This window comes from Triturus cristatus, chromosome 1_1 (assembly GCF_964204655.1).
Source record: "Triturus cristatus chromosome 1_1, aTriCri1.1, whole genome shotgun sequence".
Classification (NCBI taxonomy): domain Eukaryota; kingdom Metazoa; phylum Chordata; class Amphibia; order Caudata; family Salamandridae; genus Triturus; species Triturus cristatus.
The window spans coordinates 620,719,890-620,742,977 of record NC_140579.1 but is presented as its reverse complement, the minus strand read 5'-3'; positions in this window follow the sequence as shown (position 1 = coordinate 620,742,977).

The following is a 23,088-nucleotide window of genomic DNA, read 5'->3' as shown; positions in this document are numbered from 1 at the left end:
ATGCAAATCAGTCTGACCCTGTGCCTCATGGGAACAGTCCAGCCCGAACTGCCAAGCCATGCCTTCCCTGGACCGGAAACAAGCGTCCTAGGACCGGTTTCTGGCATTTCAGCCGTCTTCAGCCAGGCTTGCTTGAATCCAGTGGCAAAGTGAGCAAGGGACTCACGTCTGAGCATACCCTGCCAACTTATGGCAAACAAAGCGGTACAAAAGGGGGTGGTGATGGACGGAGCATCAGAACCAATCAAACACTCACAGCCCGTCAAGAGATCTGGGTTTGATCCATCACCGTTCTTTAGCCCACTCTGCCACCCCAGTTCAGACATGGCCATATGCAAATCAGTCTGACTCTGTGCCTCATGGGAACAGTCCAGCCCGAACTGCCAAGCCATGCCTTCCCTGGACCGGAAACAAGCTTCCTAGGACCGGTTTCTGGCATTTCAGCCGTCTTCAGCCAGGCTTGCTTGAATCCAGTGGCAAAGTGAGCAAGGGACTCACGTCTGAGCATACCCTGCCAACTTATGGTGAACAAAAGGGGGTGGTGATGGACAGAGCATCAGAACCAATCAAACACTCACAGCCAGTCAAGAGATCTGGGTTTGATCCATCACCGTTCTTTAGCCCACTCTGCCACCCCAGTTCAGACATGGCCATATGCAAATCAGTCTGACCCTGTGCCTCATGGGAACAGTCCAGCCCGAACTGCCAAGCCATGCCTTCCCTGGACCGGAAACAAGCTTCCTAGGACCGGTTTCTGGCATATCAGCCGTCTTCAGCCAGGCTTGCTTGAATCCAGTGGCAAAGTGAGCAAGGGACTCACGTCTGAGCATACCCTGCCAACTTATGGCGAACAAAGTGGTACAAAAGGGGGTAGTGATGGACGGAGCATCAGAACCAATCAAACACTCACAGACAGTCAAGAGATCTGGGTTTGATCCATCACCGTTCTTTAGCCCGCTCTGACACCCCAGTTCAGACATGGCCATATGCAAATCAGTCTGACCCTGTGCCTCATGGGAACAGTCCAGCCCGAACTGCCAAGCCATGCCTTCTCTGGACCGGAAACAAGCTTTCTAGGACCGGTTTCTGGCATTTCAGCCGTCTTCAGCCAGGCTTGCTTGAATCCAGTGGCAAAGTGAGCAAGGGACTCACGTCTGAGCATAGCCTGCCAACTTATGGCGAACAAAGCGGTACAGAAGGGGGTGGTGATGGACAGAGCATAGAACCAATCAAACACTCACAGCCAGTCAAGAGATCTGGGTTTGATCCATCACCATTCTTTAGCCCACTCTGCACCCCAGTTCAGACATGGCCATATGCAAATCAGTCTGACCCTGTGCCTCATGGGAACAGTCCAGCCTGAACTGCCAAGCCATGCTTTCCCTGGACCGGAAACAAACTTCCTAAGACCGGTTTCTGGCATTTCAGCCGTCTTCAGCCAGGCTTCCTTGAATCCAGTGGCAAAGTGAGCAAGGGACTCACGTCTGAGCATACGCTGCCAACTTATGGTGAACAAAGCGGTACAGAAGGGGGTGGTGATGGACGGAGCATCAGAACCAATCAAACACTCACAGCCAGTCAAGAGATATGGGTTTGATCCATCACCGTTCTTTCGCCCACTCTGCCACCCCAGTTCAGACATGGCCATATGCAAATCAGTCTGACCCTGTGCCTCATGGGAACAGTCCAGCCCAAACTGCCAAGCCATGCCTTCCCTGGACCGGAAACAAGCTTCCTAGGACCGGTTACTGGCATTTCAGCCGTCTTCAGCCAGGCTTGCTTGAAACCAGTGGCAAAGTGAGCAAGGGACTCACGTCTGAGCATACCCTGCCAACTTATGGCGAACAAAGCGGTACAGAAGGGGGTGGTGATGGACGGAGCATCAGAACCAATCAAACACTCACAGCCAGTCAAGAGATCTGGGTTTGATCCATCACCGTTCTTTAGCCCACTCTGCCACCCCAGTTCAGACATGGCCATATGCAAATCAGTCTGACCCTGTGCCTCATGGGAACAGTCCAGCCCGAACTGCCAAGCCATGCCTTCCCTAGACCGGAAACAAGCTTCCTAGGACCGGTTTCTGGCATTTCAGCCGTCTTCAGCCAGGCTTGCTTGAATCCAGTGGCAAAGTGAGCAAGGGACTCACGTCTGAGCATACCCTGCCAATTTATGGCGAACAAAGTGGTACAAAAGGGGGTGGTGATGGACGGAGCATCAGAACCAATCAAACACTCACAGCCAGTCAAGAGATCTGTGTTTGATCCATCACCGTTCTTTAGCCCACTCTGCCACCCCAGTTCAGACATGGCCATATGCAAATCAGTCTGACCCTGTGCCTCATGGGAACAGTCCAGCCCGAACTGCCAAGCCATGCCTTCCCTGGACCGAAAACAAGCTTCCTAGGACCGGTTTCTGACATTTCAGCTGTCTTCAGCCAGGCTTGCTTGAATCCAGTGGCAAAGTGAGCAAGGGACTCACGTCTGAGCATACCCTGCCAACTTATGGCGAACAAAGCGGTACAGAAGGGGGTGGTGATGGACGGAGCATCAGAACCAATCAAACACTCACAGCCAGTCAAGAGATCTGGGTTTGATCCATCACCGTTCTTTAGCCCACTCTGCCACCCCAGTTCAGACATGGCCATATGCAAATCAGTCTGACCCTGTGCCTCATGGGAACAGTCCAGCCCGAACTGCCAAGCCATGCCTTCCCTGGACCGGAAACAAGCTTCCTAGGACCGGTTTCTGGCATTTCAGCCGTCTTCAGCCAGGCTTGCTTCAATCCAGTGGCAAAGTGAGCAATGGATTCACATCTGAGCATACCCTGCCAACTTATGGCGAACAAAGCGGTACAGAAGGGGGTGGTGATGGACGGAGCATCAGAACCAATCAAACACTCACAGCCAGTCGAGAGATCTGGATTTGCTCCATCACCGTTCTTTAGCCCACTCTGCCACCCCAGATCAGACATGGCCATATGCAAATCAGTCTGACCCTGTGCCTCATAGGAACAGTCCATCCCGAACTGCCAAGCCATGCCTTCCCTGGACCGGAAAAAAGTTTCCTAGGACCGGTTTCTGGCATTTCAGCAGTCTTCAGCCAGGCTTGCTTGAATCCAGTGGCAAAGTGAGCAAGGGACTCACGTCTGAGCATACCCTGCCAACTTATGGCGAACAAAGCGGTACAAAAGGGGGTGGTGATGGACGGAGCATCAGAACCAATCAAACACTCACAGCCAGTCAAGAGATCTGGGTTTGATCCATCACCGTTCTTTAGCCCACTCTGCCACCCCAGTTCAGACATGGCCATATGCAAATCAGTCTGACCCTGTGACTCATGGGAACAGTCCAGCCCGAACTGCCAAGCCATGCCTTCCCTGGACCGGAAACAAGCTTCCTAGGACCGGTTTCTGGTATTTCAGCTGTCTTCAGCCAGGCTTGCTTGAATCCAGTGGCAAAGTGAGCAAGGGACTCATGTCTGAGCATACCCTGCCAACTTATGGCGAACAAAGCGGTACAGAAGGGGTGGTGATGGACGGAGCATCAGAAGCAATCAAACACTCACAGCCAGTCAAGAGATCTGGGTTTGATCCATCACCGTTCTTTAGCCCACTCTGCCAACCCAGTACAGACATGGCCATATGCAAATCAGTCTGACCCTGTGCCTCATGGGAACAGTCCAGCCCGAACTGCCAAGCCATGCCTTCCCTGGACCGGAAACAAGCTTCCTAGGACCGGTTTCTGGCATTTCAGCCGTCTTCAGCCAGGCTTGCTTGAATCCAGTGGCAAAGTGAGCAAGGGACTCACGTCTGAGCATACCCTGCCAACTTATGGCAAACAAAGCGGTACAAAAGGGGGTGGTGATGGACGGAGCATCAGAACCAATCAAACACTCACAGCCCGTCAAGAGATCTGGGTTTGATCCATCACCGTTCTTTAGCCCACTCTGCCACCCCAGTTCAGACATGGCCATATGCAAATCAGTCTGACTCTGTGCCGCATGGGAACAGTCCAGCCCGAACTGCCAAGCCATGCCTTCCCTGGACCGGAAACAAGCTTCCTAGGACCGGTTTCTGGCATTTCAGCCGTCTTCAGCCAGGCTTGCTTGAATCCAGTGGCAAAGTGAGCAAGGGACTCACGTCTGAGCATACCCTGCCAACTTATAGCGAACAAAGCGGTACAAAAGGGGGTGGTGATGGACAGAGCATCAGAACCAATCAAACACTCACAGCCAGTCAAGAGATCTGGGTTTGATCCATCACCGTTCTTTAGCCCACTCTGCCACCCCAGTTCAGACATGGCCATATGCAAATCAGTCTGACCCTGTGCCTCATGGGAACAGTCCAGCCCGAACTGCCAAGCCATGCCTTCCCTGGACCGGAAACAAGCTTCCTAGGACCGGTTTCTGGCATTTCAGCCGTCTTAAGCCAGGCTTGCTTGAATCCAGTGGCAAAGTGAGCAAGGGACTCACGTCTGAGCATACCCTGCCAACTTATGGCGAACAAAGTGGTACAGAAGGGGGTGGTGATGGACGGAGCATCAGAACCAATCAAACACTCACAGCCAGTCAAGAGATCTGGGTTTGATCCATCACCGTTCTTTAGCCCACTCTGCCACCCCAGTTCAGACATGGCCATATGCAAATCAGTCTGACCCTGTGCCTCATGGGAACAGTCCAGCCCGAACTGCCAAGCCATGCCTTCCCTGGACCGGAAACAAGCTTCCTAGGACCGGTTTCTGGCATTTCAGCAGTCTTCAGCCAGGCTTGCTTGAATCCAGTGGCAAAGTGAGCAAGGGACTCACGTCTGAGCATACCCTGCCAACTTATGGCGAACAAAGCGGTACAGAAGGGGGTGGTGATGGACGGAGCATCAGAACCAATCAAACAATCACAGCCAGTCAAGAGATCTGGGTTTGATCCATCACCGTTCTTTAGCCCACTCTGCCACCCCAGTTCAGACATGGCCATATGCAAATCAGTCTGACCCTGTGACTCAAGGGAACAGTCCAGCCCGAACTGCCAAGCCATGCCTTCCCTGGACCGGAAACAAGCTTCCTAGGACCGGTTTCTGGTATTTCAGCCGTCTTCAGCCAGGCATGCTTGAATCCAGTGGCAAAGTGAGCAAGGGACTCACGTCTGAGCATACCCTGCCAACTTATGGCAAACAAAGCGGTACAGAAGGGGTGGTGATGGACGGAGCATCAGAAGCAATCAAACACTCACAGCCAGTCAAGAGATCTGGGTTTGATCCATCACCGTTCTTTAGCCCACTCTGCCACCCCAGTTCAGACATGGCCATATGCAAATCAGTCTGACCCTGTGCCTCATGGGAACAGTCCAGCCCGAACTGCCAAGCCATGCCTTCCCTGGACCGGAAACAAGCTTCCTAGGACCGGTTTCTGGCATTTCAGCCGTCTTCAGCCAGGCTTGCTTGAACCCAGTGGCAAAGTGAGCAAGGGACTCACGTCTGAGCATACCCTGCCAACTTATGGCAAACAAAGCGGTACAAAAGGGGGTGGTGATGGACGGAGCATCAGAACCAATCAAACACTCACAGCCCGTCAAGAGATCTGGGTTTGATCCATCACCGTTCTTTAGCCCACTCTGCCACCCCAGTTCAGACATGGCCATATGCAAATCAGTCTGACTCTGTGCCTCATGGGAACAGTCCAGCCCGAACTGCCAAGCCATGCCTTCCCTGGACCGGAAACAAGCTTCCTAGGACCGGTTTCTGGCATTTCAGCCGTCTTTAGCCAGGCTTGCTTGAATCCAGTGGCAAAGTGAGCAAGGGACTCACGTCTGAGCATACCCTGCCAACTTATGGTGAACAAAAGGGGGTGGTGATGGACAGAGCATCAGAACCAATCAAACACTCACAGCCAGTCAAGAGATCTGGGTTTGATCCATCACCGTTCTTTAGCCCACTCTGCCACCCCAGTTCAGACATGGCCATATGCAAATCAGTCTGACCCTGTGCCTCATGGGAACAGTCCAGCCCGAACTGCCAAGCCATGCCTTCCCTGGACCGGAAACAAGCTTCCTAGGACCGGTTTCTGGCATATCAGCCGTCTTCAGCCAGGCTTGCTTGAATCCAGTGGCAAAGTGAGCAAGGGACTCACGTCTGAGCATACCCTGCCAACTTATGGCGAACAAAGTGGTACAAAAGGGGGTAGTGATGGACGGAGCATCAGAACCAATCAAACACTCACAGCCAGTCAAGAGATCTGGGTTTGATCCATCACCGTTCTTTAGCCCACTCTGCCACCCCAGTTCAGACATGGCCATATGCAAATCAGTCTGACCCTGTGCCTCATGGGAACAGTCCAGCCCGAACTGCCAAGCCATGCCTTCCCTGGACCGGAAACAAGCTTCCTAGGACCGGTTTCTGGCATTTCAGCCGTCTTCAGCCAGGCTTGCTTGAATCCAGTGGCAAAGTGAGCAAGGGACTCACGTCTGAGCATACCCTGCCAACTTATGGCGAACAAAGCGGTACAGAAGGGGGTGGTGATGGACAGAGCATAGAACCAATCAAACACTCACAGCCAGTCAAGAGATCTGGGTTTGATCCATCACCATTCTTTAGCCCACTCTGCCACCCCAGTTCAGACATGGCCATATGCAAATCAGTCTGACCCTGTGCCTCATGGGAACAGTCCAGCCTGAACTGCCAAGCCATGGTTTCCCTGGACCGGAAACAAACTTCCTAGGACCGGTTTCTGGCATTTCAGCCGTCTTCAGCCAGGCTTGCTTGAATCCAGTGGCAAAGTGAGCAAGGGACTCACGTCTGAGCATACGCTGCCAACTTATGGTGAACAAAGCGGTACAGAAGGGGGTGGTGATGGACGGAGCATCAGAACCAATCAAACACTCACAGCCAGTCAAGAGATATGGGTTTGATCCATCACCGTTCTTTCGCCCACTCTGCCACCCCAGTTCAGACATGGCCATATGCAAATCAGTCTGACCCTGTGCCTCATGGGAACAGTCCAGCCCAAACTGCCAAGCCATGCCTTCCCTGGACCGGAAACAAGCTTCCTAGGACCGGTTACTGGCATTTCAGCCGTCTTCAGCCAGGCTTGCTTGAAACCAGTGGCAAAGTGAGCAAGGGACTCACGTCTGAGCATACCCTGCCAACTTATGGCGAACAAAGCGGTACAGAAGGGGGTGGTGATTGACGGAGCATCAGAACCAATCAAACACTCACAGCCAGTCAAGAGATCTGGGTTTGATCCATCACCGTTCTTTAGCCCACTCTGCCACCCCAGTTCAGACATGGCCATATGCAAATCAGTCTGACCCTGTGCCTCATGGGAACAGTCCAGCCCGAACTGCCAAGCCATGCCTTCCCTAGACCGGAAACAAGCTTCCTAGGACCGGTTTCTGGCATTTCAGCCGTCTTCAGCCAGGCTTGCTTGAATCCAGTGGCAAAGTGAGCAAGGGACTCACGTCTGAGCATACCCTGCCAATTTATGGCGCACAAAGTGGTACAAAAGGGGGTGGTGATGGACGGAGCATCAGAACCAATCAAACACTCACAGCCAGTCAAGAGATCTGGGTTTGATCCATCACCGTTCTTTAGCCCACTCTGCCACCCCAGTTCAGACATGGCCATATGCAAATCAGTCTGACCCTGTGCCTCATGGGAACAGTCCAGCCCGAACTGCCAAGCCATGCCTTCCCTGGACCGGAAACAAGCTTCCTAGGACCGGTTTCTGGCATTTCAGCCGTCTTCAGCCAGGCTTGCTTGAATCCAGTGGCAAAGTGAGCAAGGGACTCATGTCTGAGCATACCCTGCCAACTTATGGTGAACAAAAGGGGGTGGTGATGGACAGAGCATCAGAACCAATCAAACACTCACAGCCAGTCAAGAGATCTGGGTTTGATCCATCACCGTTCTTTAGCCCACTCTGCCACCCCAGTTCAGACATGGCCATATGCAAATCAGTCTGACCCTGTGCCTCATGGGAACAGTCCAGCCCGAACTGCCAAGCCATGCCTTCCCTGGACCGGAAACAAGCTTCCTAGGACCAGTTTCTGGCATTTCAGCCGCCTTCAGCCAGGCTTGCTTGAATCCAGTGGCAAAGTGAGCAAGGGACTCACGTCTGAGCATACCCTGCCAACTTATGGCGAACAAAGCGGTACAGAAGGGGGTGGTGATGGACGGAGCATAGAACCAATCAAACACTCACAGCCAGTCAAGAGATCTGGGTTTGATCCATCACCGTTCTTTAGCCCACTCTGCCACCCCAGTTCAGACATGGCCATATGCAAATCAGTCTGACCCTGTGCCTCATGGGAACAGTCCAGCCTGAACTGCCAAGCCATGGTTTCCCTGGACCGGAAACAAACTTCCTAGGACCGGTTTCTGGCATTTCAGCCGTCTTCAGCCAGGCTTGCTTGAATCCAGTGGCAAAGTGAGCAAGGGACTCACGTCTGAGCATACGCTGCCAACTTATGGTGAACAAAGCGGTACAGAAGGGGGTGGTGATGGACGGAGCATCAGAACCAATCAAACACTCACAGCCAGTCAAGAGATATGGGTTTGATCCATCACCGTTCTTTCGCCCACTCTGCCACCCCAGTTCAGACATGGCCATATGCAAATCAGTCTGACCCTGTGCCTCATGGGAACAGTCCAGCCCAAACTGTCAAGCCATGCCTTCCCTGGACCGGAAACAAGCTTCCTAGGACCGGTTACTGGCATTTCAGCCGTCTTCAGCCAGGCTTGCTTGAAACCAGTGGCAAAGTGAGCAAGGGACTCACGTCTGAGCATACCCTGCCAACTTATGGCGAACAAAGCGGTACAGAAGGGGGTGGTGATTGACGGAGCATCAGAACCAATCAAACACTCACAGCCAGTCAAGAGATCTGGGTTTGATCCATCACCGTTCTTTAGCCCACTCTGCCACCCCAGTTCAGACATGGCCATATGCAAATCAGTCTGACCCTGTGACTCAAGGGAACAGTCCAGCCCGAACTGCCAAGCCATGCCTTCCCTGGACCGGAAACAAGCTTCCTAGGACCGGTTTCTGGTATTTCAGCCGTCTTCAGCCAGGCTTGCTTGAATCCAGTGGCAAAGTGAGCAAGGGACTCACGTCTGAGCATACCCTGCCAACTTATGGCAAACAAAGCGGTACAGAAGGGGTGGTGATGGACGGAGCATCAGAAGCAATCAAACACTCACAGCCAGTCAAGAGATCTGGGTTTGATCCATCACCGTTCTTTAGCCCACTCTGCCACCCCAGTTCAGACATGGCCATATGCAAATCAGTCTGACCCTGTGCCTCATGGGAACAGTCCAGCCCGAACTGCCAAGCCATGCCTTCCCTGGACCGGAAACAAGCTTCCTAGGACCGGTTTCTGGCATTTCAGCCGTCTTCAGCCAGGCTTGCTTGAATCCAGTGGCAAAGTGAGCAAGGGACTCACGTCTGAGCATACCCTGCCAACTTATGGCAAACAAAGCGGTACAAAAGGGGGTGGTGATGGACGGAGCATCAGAACCAATCAAACACTCACAGCCCGTCAAGAGATCTGGGTTTGATCCATCACCGTTCTTTAGCCCACTCTGCCACCCCAGTTCAGACATGGCCATATGCAAATCAGTCTGACTCTGTGCCTCATGGGAACAGTCCAGCCCGAACTGCCAAGCCATGCCTTCCCTGGACCGGAAACAAGCTTCCTAGGACCGGTTTCTGGCATTTCAGCCGTCTTTAGCCAGGCTTGCTTGAATCCAGTGGCAAAGTGAGCAAGGGACTCACGTCTGAGCATACCCTGCCAACTTATGGTGAACAAAAGGGGGTGGTGATGGACAGAGCATCAGAACCAATCAAACACTCACAGCCAGTCAAGAGATCTGGGTTTGATCCATCACCGTTCTTTAGCCCACTCTGCCACCCCAGTTCAGACATGGCCATATGCAAATCAGTCTGACCCTGTGCCTCATGGGAACAGTCCAGCCCGAACTGCCAAGCCATGCCTTCCCTGGACCGGAAACAAGCTTCCTAGGACCGGTTTCTGGCATATCAGCCGTCTTCAGCCAGGCTTGCTTGAATCCAGTGGCAAAGTGAGCAAGGGACTCACGTCTGAGCATACGCTGCCAACTTATGGTGAACAAAGCGGTACAGAAGGGGGTGGTGATGGACGGAGCATCAGAACCAATCAAACACTCACAGCCAGTCAAGAGATATGGGTTTGATCCATCACCGTTCTTTCGCCCACTCTGCCACCCCAGTTCAGACATGGCCATATGCAAATCAGTCTGACCCTGTGCCTCATGGGAACAGTCCAGCCCGAACTGCCAAGCCATGCCTTCCCTGGACCGGAAACAAGCTTCCTAGGACCGGTTTCTGGCATTTCAGCAGTCTTCAGCCAGGCTTGCTTGAATCCAGTGGCAAAGTGAGCAAGGGACTCACGTCTGAGCATACCCTGCCAACTTATGGCGAACAAAGCGGTACAGAAGGGGGTGGTGATGGACGGAGCATCAGAACCAATCAAACACTCACAGCCAGTCAAGAGATCTGGGTTTGATCCATCACCGTTCTTTAGCCCACTCTGCCACCCCAGTTCAGACATGGCCATATGCAAATCAGTCTGACCCTGTGACTCAAGGGAACAGTCCAGCCCGAACTGCCAAGCCATGCCTTCCCTGGACCGGAAACAAGCTTCCTAGGACCGGTTTCTGGTATTTCAGCCGTCTTCAGCCAGGCATGCTTGAATCCAGTGGCAAAGTGAGCAAGGGACTCACGTCTGAGCATACCCTGCCAACTTATGGCAAACAAAGCGGTACAGAAGGGGTGGTGATGGACGGAGCATCAGAAGCAATCAAACACTCACAGCCAGTCAAGAGATCTGGGTTTGATCCATCACCGTTCTTTAGCCCACTCTGCCACCCCAGTTCAGACATGGCCATATGCAAATCAGTCTGACCCTGTGCCTCATGGGAACAGTCCAGCCCGAACTGCCAAGCCATGCCTTCCCTGGACCGGAAACAAGCTTCCTAGGACCGGTTTCTGGCATTTCAGCCGTCTTCAGCCAGGCTTGCTTGAATCCAGTGGCAAAGTGAGCAAGGGACTCACGTCTGAGCATACCCTGCCAACTTATGGCAAACAAAGCGGTACAAAAGGGGGTGGTGATGGACGGAGCATCAGAACCAATCAAACACTCACAGCCCGTCAAGAGATCTGGGTTTGATCCATCACCGTTCTTTAGCCCACTCTGCCACCCCAGTTCAGACATGGCCATATGCAAATCAGTCTGACTCTGTGCCGCATGGGAACAGTCCAGCCCGAACTGCCAAGCCATGCCTTCCCTGGACCGGAAACAAGCTTCCTAGGACCGGTTTCTGGCATTTCAGCCGTCTTCAGCCAGGCTTGCTTGAATCCAGTGGCAAAGTGAGCAAGGGACTCACGTCTGAGCATACCCTGCCAACTTATGGCGAACAAAGCGGTACAAAAGGGGGTGGTGATGGACAGAGCATCAGAACCAATCAAACACTCACAGCCAGTCAAGAGATCTGGGTTTGATCCATCACCGTTCTTTAGCCCACTCTGCCACCCCAGTTCAGACATGGCCATATGCAAATCAGTCTGACCCTGTGCCTCATGGGAACAGTCCAGCCCGAACTGCCAAGCCATGCCTTCCCTGGACCGGAAACAAGCTTCCTAGGACCGGTTTCTGGCATTTCAGCCGTCTTAAGCCAGGCTTGCTTGAATCCAGTGGCAAAGTGAGCAAGGGACTCACGTCTGAGCATACCCTGCCAACTTATGGCGAACAAAGTGGTACAGAAGGGGGTGGTGATGGACGGAGCATCAGAACCAATCAAACACTCACAGCCAGTCAAGAGATCTGGGTTTGATCCATCACCGTTCTTTAGCCCACTCTGCCACCCCAGTTCAGACATGGCCATATGCAAATCAGTCTGACCCTGTGCCTCATGGGAACAGTCCAGCCCGAACTGCCAAGCCATGCCTTCCCTGGACCGGAAACAAGCTTCCTAGGACCGGTTTCTGGCATTTCAGCAGTCTTCAGCCAGGCTTGCTTGAATCCAGTGGCAAAGTGAGCAAGGGACTCACGTCTGAGCATACCCTGCCAACTTATGGCGAACAAAGCGGTACAGAAGGGGGTGGTGATGGACGGAGCATCAGAACCAATCAAACACTCACAGCCAGTCAAGAGATCTGGGTTTGATCCATCACCGTTCTTTAGCCCACTCTGCCACCCCAGTTCAGACATGGCCATATGCAAATCAGTCTGACCCTGTGACTCAAGGGAACAGTCCAGCCCGAACTGCCAAGCCATGCCTTCCCTGGACCGGAAACAAGCTTCCTAGGACCGGTTTCTGGTATTTCAGCCGTCTTCAGCCAGGCATGCTTGAATCCAGTGGCAAAGTGAGCAAGGGACTCACGTCTGAGCATACCCTGCCAACTTATGGCAAACAAAGCGGTACAGAAGGGGTGGTGATGGACGGAGCATCAGAAGCAATCAAACACTCACAGCCAGTCAAGAGATCTGGGTTTGATCCATCACCGTTCTTTAGCCCACTCTGCCACCCCAGTTCAGACATGGCCATATGCAAATCAGTCTGACCCTGTGCCTCATGGGAACAGTCCAGCCCGAACTGCCAAGCCATGCCTTCCCTGGACCGGAAACAAGCTTCCTAGGACCGGTTTCTGGCATTTCAGCCGTCTTCAGCCAGGCTTGCTTGAATCCAGTGGCAAAGTGAGCAAGGGACTCACGTCTGAGCATACCCTGCCAACTTATGGCAAACAAAGCGGTACAAAAGGGGGTGGTGATGGACGGAGCATCAGAACCAATCAAACACTCACAGCCCGTCAAGAGATCTGGGTTTGATCCATCACCGTTCTTTAGCCCACTCTGCCACCCCAGTTCAGACATGGCCATATGCAAATCAGTCTGACTCTGTGCCTCATGGGAACAGTCCAGCCCGAACTGCCAAGCCATGCCTTCCCTGGACCGGAAACAAGCTTCCTAGGACCGGTTTCTGGCATTTCAGCCGTCTTTAGCCAGGCTTGCTTGAATCCAGTGGCAAAGTGAGCAAGGGACTCACGTCTGAGCATACCCTGCCAACTTATGGTGAACAAAAGGGGGTGGTGATGGACAGAGCATCAGAACCAATCAAACACTCACAGCCAGTCAAGAGATCTGGGTTTGATCCATCACCGTTCTTTAGCCCACTCTGCCACCCCAGTTCAGACATGGCCATATGCAAATCAGTCTGACCCTGTGCCTCATGGGAACAGTCCAGCCCGAACTGCCAAGCCATGCCTTCCCTGGACCGGAAACAAGCTTCCTAGGACCGGTTTCTGGCATATCAGCCGTCTTCAGCCAGGCTTGCTTGAATCCAGTGGCAAAGTGAGCAAGGGACTCACGTCTGAGCATACCCTGCCAACTTATGGCGAACAAAGTGGTACAAAAGGGGGTAGTGATGGACGGAGCATCAGAACCAATCAAACACTCACAGCCAGTCAAGAGATCTGGGTTTGATCCATCACCGTTCTTTAGCCCACTCTGCCACCCCAGTTCAGACATGGCCATATGCAAATCAGTCTGACCCTGTGCCTCATGGGAACAGTCCAGCCCGAACTGCCAAGCCATGCCTTCCCTGGACCGGAAACAAGCTTCCTAGGACCGGTTTCTGGCATTTCAGCCGTCTTCAGCCAGGCTTGCTTGAATCCAGTGGCAAAGTGAGCAAGGGACTCACGTCTGAGCATACCCTGCCAACTTATGGCGAACAAAGCGGTACAGAAGGGGGTGGTGATGGACAGAGCATAGAACCAATCAAACACTCACAGCCAGTCAAGAGATCTGGGTTTGATCCATCACCATTCTTTAGCCCACTCTGCCACCCCAGTTCAGACATGGCCATATGCAAATCAGTCTGACCCTGTGCCTCATGGGAACAGTCCAGCCTGAACTGCCAAGCCATGGTTTCCCTGGACCGGAAACAAACTTCCTAGGACCGGTTTCTGGCATTTCAGCCGTCTTCAGCAAGGCTTGCTTGAATCCAGTGGCAAAGTGAGCAAGGGACTCACGTCTGAGCATACGCTGCCAACTTATGGTGAACAAAGCGGTACAGAAGGGGGTGGTGATGGACGGAGCATCAGAACCAATCAAACACTCACAGCCAGTCAAGAGATATGGGTTTGATCCATCACCGTTCTTTCGCCCACTCTGCCACCCCAGTTCAGACATGGCCATATGCAAATCAGTCTGACCCTGTGCCTCATGGGAACAGTCCAGCCCAAACTGCCAAGCCATGCCTTCCCTGGACCGGAAACAAGCTTCCTAGGACCGGTTACTGGCATTTCAGCCGTCTTCAGCCAGGCTTGCTTGAAACCAGTGGCAAAGTGAGCAAGGGACTCACGTCTGAGCATACCCTGCCAACTTATGGCGAACAAAGCGGTACAGAAGGGGGTGGTGATTGACGGAGCATCAGAACCAATCAAACACTCACAGCCAGTCAAGAGATCTGGGTTTGATCCATCACCGTTCTTTAGCCCACTCTGCCACCCCAGTTCAGACATGGCCATATGCAAATCAGTCTGACCCTGTGCCTCATGGGAACAGTCCAGCCCGAACTGCCAAGCCATGCCTTCCCTAGACCGGAAACAAGCTTCCTAGGACCGGTTTCTGGCATTTCAGCCGTCTTCAGCCAGGCTTGCTTGAATCCAGTGGCAAAGTGAGCAAGGGACTCACGTCTGAGCATACCCTGCCAATTTATGGCGCACAAAGTGGTACAAAAGGGGGTGGTGATGGACGGAGCATCAGAACCAATCAAACACTCACAGCCAGTCAAGAGATCTGGGTTTGATCCATCACCGTTCTTTAGCCCACTCTGCCACCCCAGTTCAGACATGGCCATATGCAAATCAGTCTGACCCTGTGCCTCATGGGAACAGTCCAGCCCGAACTGCCAAGCCATGCCTTCCCTGGACCGGAAACAAGCTTCCTAGGACCGGTTTCTGGCATTTCAGCCGTCTTCAGCCAGGCTTGCTTGAATCCAGTGGCAAAGTGAGCAAGGGACTCATGTCTGAGCATACCCTGCCAACTTATGGTGAACAAAAGGGGGTGGTGATGGACAGAGCATCAGAACCAATCAAACACTCACAGCCAGTCAAGAGATCTGGGTTTGATCCATCACCGTTCTTTAGCCCACTCTGCCACCCCAGTTCAGACATGGCCATATGCAAATCAGTCTGACCCTGTGCCTCATGGGAACAGTCCAGCCCGAACTGCCAAGCCATGCCTTCCCTGGACCGGAAACAAGCTTCCTAGGACCGGTTTCTTGCATTTCAGCCGCCTTCAGCCAGGCTTGCTTGAATCCAGTGGCAAAGTGAGCAAGGGACTCACGTCTGAGCATACCCTGCCAACTTATGGCGAACAAAGCGGTACAGAAGGGGGTGGTGATGGACAGAGCATAGAACCAATCAAACACTCACAGCCAGTCAAGAGATCTGGGTTTGATCCATCACCATTCTTTAGCCCACTCTGCCACCCCAGTTCAGACATGGCCATATGCAAATCAGTCTGACCCTGTGCCTCATGGGAACAGTCCAGCCTGAACTGCCAAGCCATGGTTTCCCTGGACCGGAAACAAACTTCCTAGGACCGGTTTCTGGCATTTCAGCCGTCTTCAGCCAGGCTTGCTTGAATCCAGTGGCAAAGTGAGCAAGGGACTCACGTCTGAGCATACGCTGCCAACTTATGGTGAACAAAGCGGTACAGAAGGGGGTGGTGATGGACGGAGCATCAGAACCAATCAAACACTCACAGCCAGTCAAGAGATATGGGTTTGATCCATCACCGTTCTTTCGCCCACTCTGCCACCCCAGTTCAGACATGGCCATATGCAAATCAGTCTGACCCTGTGCCTCATGGGAACAGTCCAGCCCAAACTGTCAAGCCATGCCTTCCCTGGACCGGAAACAAGCTTCCTAGGACCGGTTACTGGCATTTCAGCCGTCTTCAGCCAGGCTTGCTTGAAACCAGTGGCAAAGTGAGCAAGGGACTCACGTCTGAGCATACCCTGCCAACTTATGGCGAACAAAGCGGTACAGAAGGGGGTGGTGATTGACGGAGCATCAGAACCAATCAAACACTCACAGCCAGTCAAGAGATCTGGGTTTGATCCATCACCGTTCTTTAGCCCACTCTGCCACCCCAGTTCAGACATGGCCATATGCAAATCAGTCTGACCCTGTGACTCAAGGGAACAGTCCAGCCCGAACTGCCAAGCCATGCCTTCCCTGGACCGGAAACAAGCTTCCTAGGACCGGTTTCTGGTATTTCAGCCGTCTTCAGCCAGGCTTGCTTGAATCCAGTGGCAAAGTGAGCAAGGGACTCACGTCTGAGCATACCCTGCCAACTTATGGCAAACAAAGCGGTACAGAAGGGGTGGTGATGGACGGAGCATCAGAAGCAATCAAACACTCACAGCCAGTCAAGAGATCTGGGTTTGATCCATCACCGTTCTTTAGCCCACTCTGCCACCCCAGTTCAGACATGGCCATATGCAAATCAGTCTGACCCTGTGCCTCATGGGAACAGTCCAGCCCGAACTGCCAAGCCATGCCTTCCCTGGACCGGAAACAAGCTTCCTAGGACCGGTTTCTGGCATTTCAGCCGTCTTCAGCCAGGCTTGCTTGAATCCAGTGGCAAAGTGAGCAAGGGACTCACGTCTGAGCATACCCTGCCAACTTATGGCAAACAAAGCGGTACAAAAGGGGGTGGTGATGGACGGAGCATCAGAACCAATCAAACACTCACAGCCCGTCAAGAGATCTGGGTTTGATCCATCACCGTTCTTTAGCCCACTCTGCCACCCCAGTTCAGACATGGCCATATGCAAATCAGTCTGACTCTGTGCCTCATGGGAACAGTCCAGCCCGAACTGCCAAGCCATGCCTTCCCTGGACCGGAAACAAGCTTCCTAGGACCGGTTTCTGGCATTTCAGCCGTCTTTAGCCAGGCTTGCTTGAATCCAGTGGCAAAGTGAGCAAGGGACTCACGTCTGAGAATACCCTGCCAACTTATGGTGAACAAAAGGGGGTGGTGATGGACAGAGCATCAGAACCAATCAAACACTCACAGCCAGTCAAGAGATCTGGGTTTGATCCATCACCGTTCTTTAGCCCACTCTGCCACCCCAGTTCAGACATGGCCATATGCAAATCAGTCTGACCCTGTGCCTCATGGGAACAGTCCAGCCCGAACTGCCAAGCCATGCCTTCCCTGGACCGGAAACAAGCTTCCTAGGACCGGTTTCTGGCATATCAGCCGTCTTCAGCCAGGCTTGCTTGAATCCAGTGGCAAAGTGAGCAAGGGACTCACGTCTGAGCATACGCTGCCAACTTATGGTGAACAAAGCGGTACAGAAGGGGGTGGTGATGGACGGAGCATCAGAACCAATCAAACACTCACAGCCAGTCAAGAGATATGGGTTTGATCCATCACCGTTCTTTCGCCCACTCTGCCACCCCAGTTCAGACATGGCCATATGCAAATCAGTCTGACCCTGTGCCTCATGGGAACAGTCCAGCCCGAACTGCCAAGCCATGCCTTCCCTAGACCGGAAACAAGCTTCCTAGGACCGGTTTCTGGCATTTCAGCCGTCTTCAGCCAGGCTTGCTTGAATCCAGTGGCAAAGTGAGCAAGGGACTCACGTCTGAGCATACCCTGCCAATTTATGGCGAACAAAGTGGTACAAAAGGGGGTGGTGATGGACGGAGCATCAGAACCAATCAAACACTCACAGCCAGTCAAGAGATCTGTGTTTGATCCATCACCGTTCTTTAGCCCACTCTGCCACCCCAGTTCAGACATGGCCATATGCAAATCAGTCTGACCCTGTGCCTCATGGGAACAGTCCAGCCCGAACTGCCAAGCCATGCCTTCCCTGGACCGAAAACAAGCTTCCTAGGACCGGTTTCTGACATTTCAGCTGTCTTCAGCCAGGCTTGCTTGAATCCAGTGGCAAAGTGAGCAAGGGACTCACGTCTGAGCATACCCTGCCAACTTATGGCGAACAAAGCGGTACAGAAGGGGGTGGTGATGGACGGAGCATCAGAACCAATCAAACACTCACAGCCAGTCAAGAGATCTGGGTTTGATCCATCACCGTTCTTTAGCCCACTCTGCCACCCCAGTTCAGACATGGCCATATGCAAATCAGTCTGACCCTGTGCCTCATGGGAACAGTCCAGCCCGAACTGCCAAGCCATGCCTTCCCTGGACCGGAAACAAGCTTCCTAGGACCGGTTTCTGGCATTTCAGCCGTCTTCAGCCAGGCTTGCTTCAATCCAGTGGCAAAGTGAGCAATGGATTCACATCTGAGCATACCCTGCCAACTTATGGCGAACAAAGCGGTACAGAAGGGGGTGGTGATGGACGGAGCATCAGAACCAATCAAACACTCACAGCCAGTCGAGAGATCTGGATTTGCTCCATCACCGTTCTTTAGCCCACTCTGCCACCCCAGATCAGACATGGCCATATGCAAATCAGTCTGACCCTGTGCCTCATAGGAACAGTCCATCCCGAACTGCCAACTGCCAAGCCATGCCTTCCCTGGACCGGAAAAAAGTTTCCTAGGACCGGTTTCTGGCATTTCAGCAGTCTTCAGCCAGGCTTGCTTGAATCCAGTGGCAAAGTGAGCAAGGGACTCACGTCTGAGCATACCCTGCCAACTTATGGCGAACAAAGCGGTACAAAAGGGGGTGGTGATGGACGGAGCATCAGAACCAATCAAACACTCACAGCCAGTCAAGAGATCTGGGTTTGATCCATCACCGTTCTTTAGCCCACTCTGCCACCCCAGTTCAGACATGGCCATATGCAAATCAGTCTGACCCTGTGACTCATGGGAACAGTCCAGCCCGAACTGCCAAGCCATGCCTTCCCTGGACCGGAAACAAGCTTCCTAGGACCGGTTTCTGGTATTTCAGCTGTCTTCAGCCAGGCTTGCTTGAATCCAGTGGCAAAGTGAGCAAGGGACTCATGTCTGAGCATACCCTGCCAACTTATGGCGAACAAAGCGGTACAGAAGGGGTGGTGATGGACGGAGCATCAGAAGCAATCAAACACTCACAGCCAGTCAAGAGATCTGGGTTTGATCCATCACCGTTCTTTAGCCCACTCTGCCACCCCAGTTCAGACATGGCCATATGCAAATCAGTCTGACCCTGTGCCTCATGGGAACAGTCCAGCCCGAACTGCCAAGCCATGCCTTCCCTGGACCGGAAACAAGCTTCCTAGGACCGGTTTCTGGCATTTCAGCCGTCTTCAGCCAGGCTTGCTTGAATCCAGTGGCAAAGTGAGCAAGGGACTCACGTCTGAGCATACCCTGCCAACTTATGGCAAACAAAGCGGTACAAAAGGGGGTGGTGATGGACGGAGCATCAGAACCAATCAAACACTCACAGCCCGTCAAGAGATCTGGGTTTGATCCATCACCGTTCTTTAGCCCACTCTGCCACCCCAGTTCAGACATGGCCATATGCAAATCAGTCTGACTCTGTGCCGCATGGGAACAGTCCAGCCCGAACTGCCAAGCCATGCCTTCCCTGGACCGGAAACAAGCTTCCTAGGACCGGTTTCTGGCATTTCAGCCGTCTTCAGCCAGGCTTGCTTGAATCCAGTGGCAAAGTGAGCAAGGGACTCACGTCTGAGCATACCCTGCCAACTTATGGCGAACAAAGCGGTACAAAAGGGGGTGGTGATGGACAGAGCATCAGAACCAATCAAACACTCACAGCCAGTCAAGAGATCTGGGTTTGATCCATCACCGTTCTTTAGCCCACTCTGCCACCCCAGTTCAGACATGGCCATATGCAAATCAGTCTGACCCTGTGCCTCATGGGAACAGTCCAGCCCGAACTGCCAAGCCATGCCTTCCCTGGACCGGAAACAAGCTTCCTAGGACCGGTTTCTGGCATTTCAGCCGTCTTAAGCCAGGCTTGCTTGAATCCAGTGGCAAAGTGAGCAAGGGACTCACGTCTGAGCATACCCTGCCAACTTATGGCGAACAAAGTGGTACAGAAGGGGGTGGTGATGGACAGAGCATCAGAACCAATCAAACACTCACAGCCAGTCAAGAGATCTGGGTTTGATCCATCACCGTTCTTTAGCCCACTCTGCCACCCCAGTTCAGACATGGCCATATGCAAATCAGTCTGACCCTGTGCCTCATGGGAACAGTCCAGCCCGAACTGCCAAGCCATGCCTTCCCTGGACCGGAAACAAGCTTCCTAGGACCGGTTTCTGGCATTTCAGCAGTCTTCAGCCAGGCTTGCTTGAATCCAGTGGCAAAGTGAGCAAGGGACTCACGTCTGAGCATACCCTGCCAACTTATGGCGAACAAAGCGGTACAGAAGGGGGTGGTGATGGACGGAGCATCAGAACCAATCAAACACTCACAGCCAGTCAAGAGATCTGGGTTTGATCCATCACCGTTCTTTAGCCCACTCTGCCACCCCAGTTCAGACATGGCCATATGCAAATCAGTCTGACCCTGTGACTCAAGGGAACAGTCCAGCCCGAACTGCCAAGCCATGCCTTCCCTGGACCGGAAACAAGCTTCCTAGGACCGGTTTCTGGTATTTCAGCCGTCTTCAGCCAGGCATGCTTGAATCCAGTGGCAAAGTGAGCAAGGGACTCACGTCTGAGCATACCCTGCCAACTTATGGCAAACAAAGCGGTACAGAAGGGGTGGTGATGGACGGAGCATCAGAAGCAATCAAACACTCACAGCCAGTCAAGAGATCTGGGTTTGATCCATCACCGTTCTTTAGCCCACTCTGCCACCCCAGTTCAGACATGGCCATATGCAAATCAGTCTGACCCTGTGCCTCATGGGAACAGTCCAGCCCGAACTGCCAAGCCATGCCTTCCCTGGACCGGAAACAAGCTTCCTAGGACCGGTTTCTGGCATTTCAGCCGTCTTCAGCCAGGCTTGCTTGAATCCAGTGGCAAAGTGAGCAAGGGACTCACGTCTGAGCATACCCTGCCAACTTATGGCAAACAAAGCGGTACAAAAGGGGGTGGTGATGGACGGAGCATCAGAACCAATCAAACACTCACAGCCCGTCAAGAGATCTGGGTTTGATCCATCACCGTTCTTTAGCCCACTCTGCCACCCCAGTTCAGACATGGCCATATGCAAATCAGTCTGACTCTGTGCCTCATGGGAACAGTCCAGCCCGAACTGCCAAGCCATGCCTTCCCTGGACCGGAAACAAGCTTCCTAGGACCGGTTTCTGGCATTTCAGCCGTCTTTAGCCAGGCTTGCTTGAATCCAGTGGCAAAGTGAGCAAGGGACTCACGTCTGAGCATACCCTGCCAACTTATGGTGAACAAAAGGGGGTGGTGATGGACAGAGCATCAGAACCAATCAAACACTCACAGCCAGTCAAGAGATCTGGGTTTGATCCATCACCGTTCTTTAGCCCACTCTGCCACCCCAGTTCAGACATGGCCATATGCAAATCAGTCTGACCCTGTGCCTCATGGGAACAGTCCAGCCCGAACTGCCAAGCCATGCCTTCCCTGGACCGGAAACAAGCTTCCTAGGACCGGTTTCTGGCATATCAGCCGTCTTCAGCCAGGCTTGCTTGAATCCAGTGGCAAAGTGAGCAAGGGACTCACGTCTGAGCATACCCTGCCAACTTATGGCGAACAAAGTGGTACAAAAGGGGGTAGTGATGGACGGAGCATCAGAACCAATCAAACACTCACAGCCAGTCAAGAGATCTGGGTTTGATCCATCACCGTTCTTTAGCCCACTCTGCCACCCCAGTTCAGACATGGCCATATGCAAATCAGTCTGACCCTGTGCCTCATGGGAACAGTCCAGCCCGAACTGCCAAGCCATGCCTTCCCTGGACCGGAAACAAGCTTCCTAGGACCGGTTTCTGGCATTTCAGCCGTCTTCAGCCAGGCTTGCTTGAATCCAGTGGCAAAGTGAGCAAGGGACTCACGTCTGAGCATACCCTGCCAACTTATGGCGAACAAAGCGGTACAGAAGGGGGTGGTGATGGACAGAGCATAGAACCAATCAAACACTCACAGCCAGTCAAGAGATCTGGGTTTGATCCATCACCATTCTTTAGCCCACTCTGCCACCCCAGTTCAGACATGGCCATATGCAAATCAGTCTGACCCTGTGCCTCATGGGAACAGTCCAGCCTGAACTGCCAAGCCATGGTTTCCCTGGACCGGAAACAAACTTCCTAGGACCGGTTTCTGGCATTTCAGCCGTCTTCAGCCAGGCTTGCTTGAATCCAGTGGCAAAGTGAGCAAGGGACTCACGTCTGAGCATACGCTGCCAACTTATGGTGAACAAAGCGGTACAGAAGGGGGTGGTGATGGACGGAGCATCAGAACCAATCAAACACTCACAGCCAGTCAAGAGATATGGGTTTGATCCATCACCGTTCTTTCGCCCACTCTGCCACCCCAGTTCAGACATGGCCATATGCAAATCAGTCTGACCCTGTGCCTCATGGGAACAGTCCAGCCCAAACTGCCAAGCCATGCCTTCCCTGGACCGGAAACAAGCTTCCTAGGACCGGTTACTGGCATTTCAGCCGTCTTCAGCCAGGCTTGCTTGAAACCAGTGGCAAAGTGAGCAAGGGACTCACGTCTGAGCATACCCTGCCAACTTATGGCGAACAAAGCGGTACAGAAGGGGGTGGTGATTGACGGAGCATCAGAACCAATCAAACACTCACAGCCAGTCAAGAGATCTGGGTTTGATCCATCACCGTTCTTTAGCCCACTCTGCCACCCCAGTTCAGACATGGCCATATGCAAATCAGTCTGACCCTGTGCCTCATGGGAACAGTCCAGCCCGAACTGCCAAGCCATGCCTTCCCTAGACCGGAAACAAGCTTCCTAGGACCGGTTTCTGGCATTTTAGCCGTCTTCAGCCAGGCTTGCTTGAATCCAGTGGCAAAGTGAGCAAGGGACTCACGTCTGAGCATACCCTGCCAATTTATGGCGCACAAAGTGGTACAAAAGGGGCTGGTGATGGACGGAGCATCAGAACCAATCAAACACTCACAGCCAGTCAAGA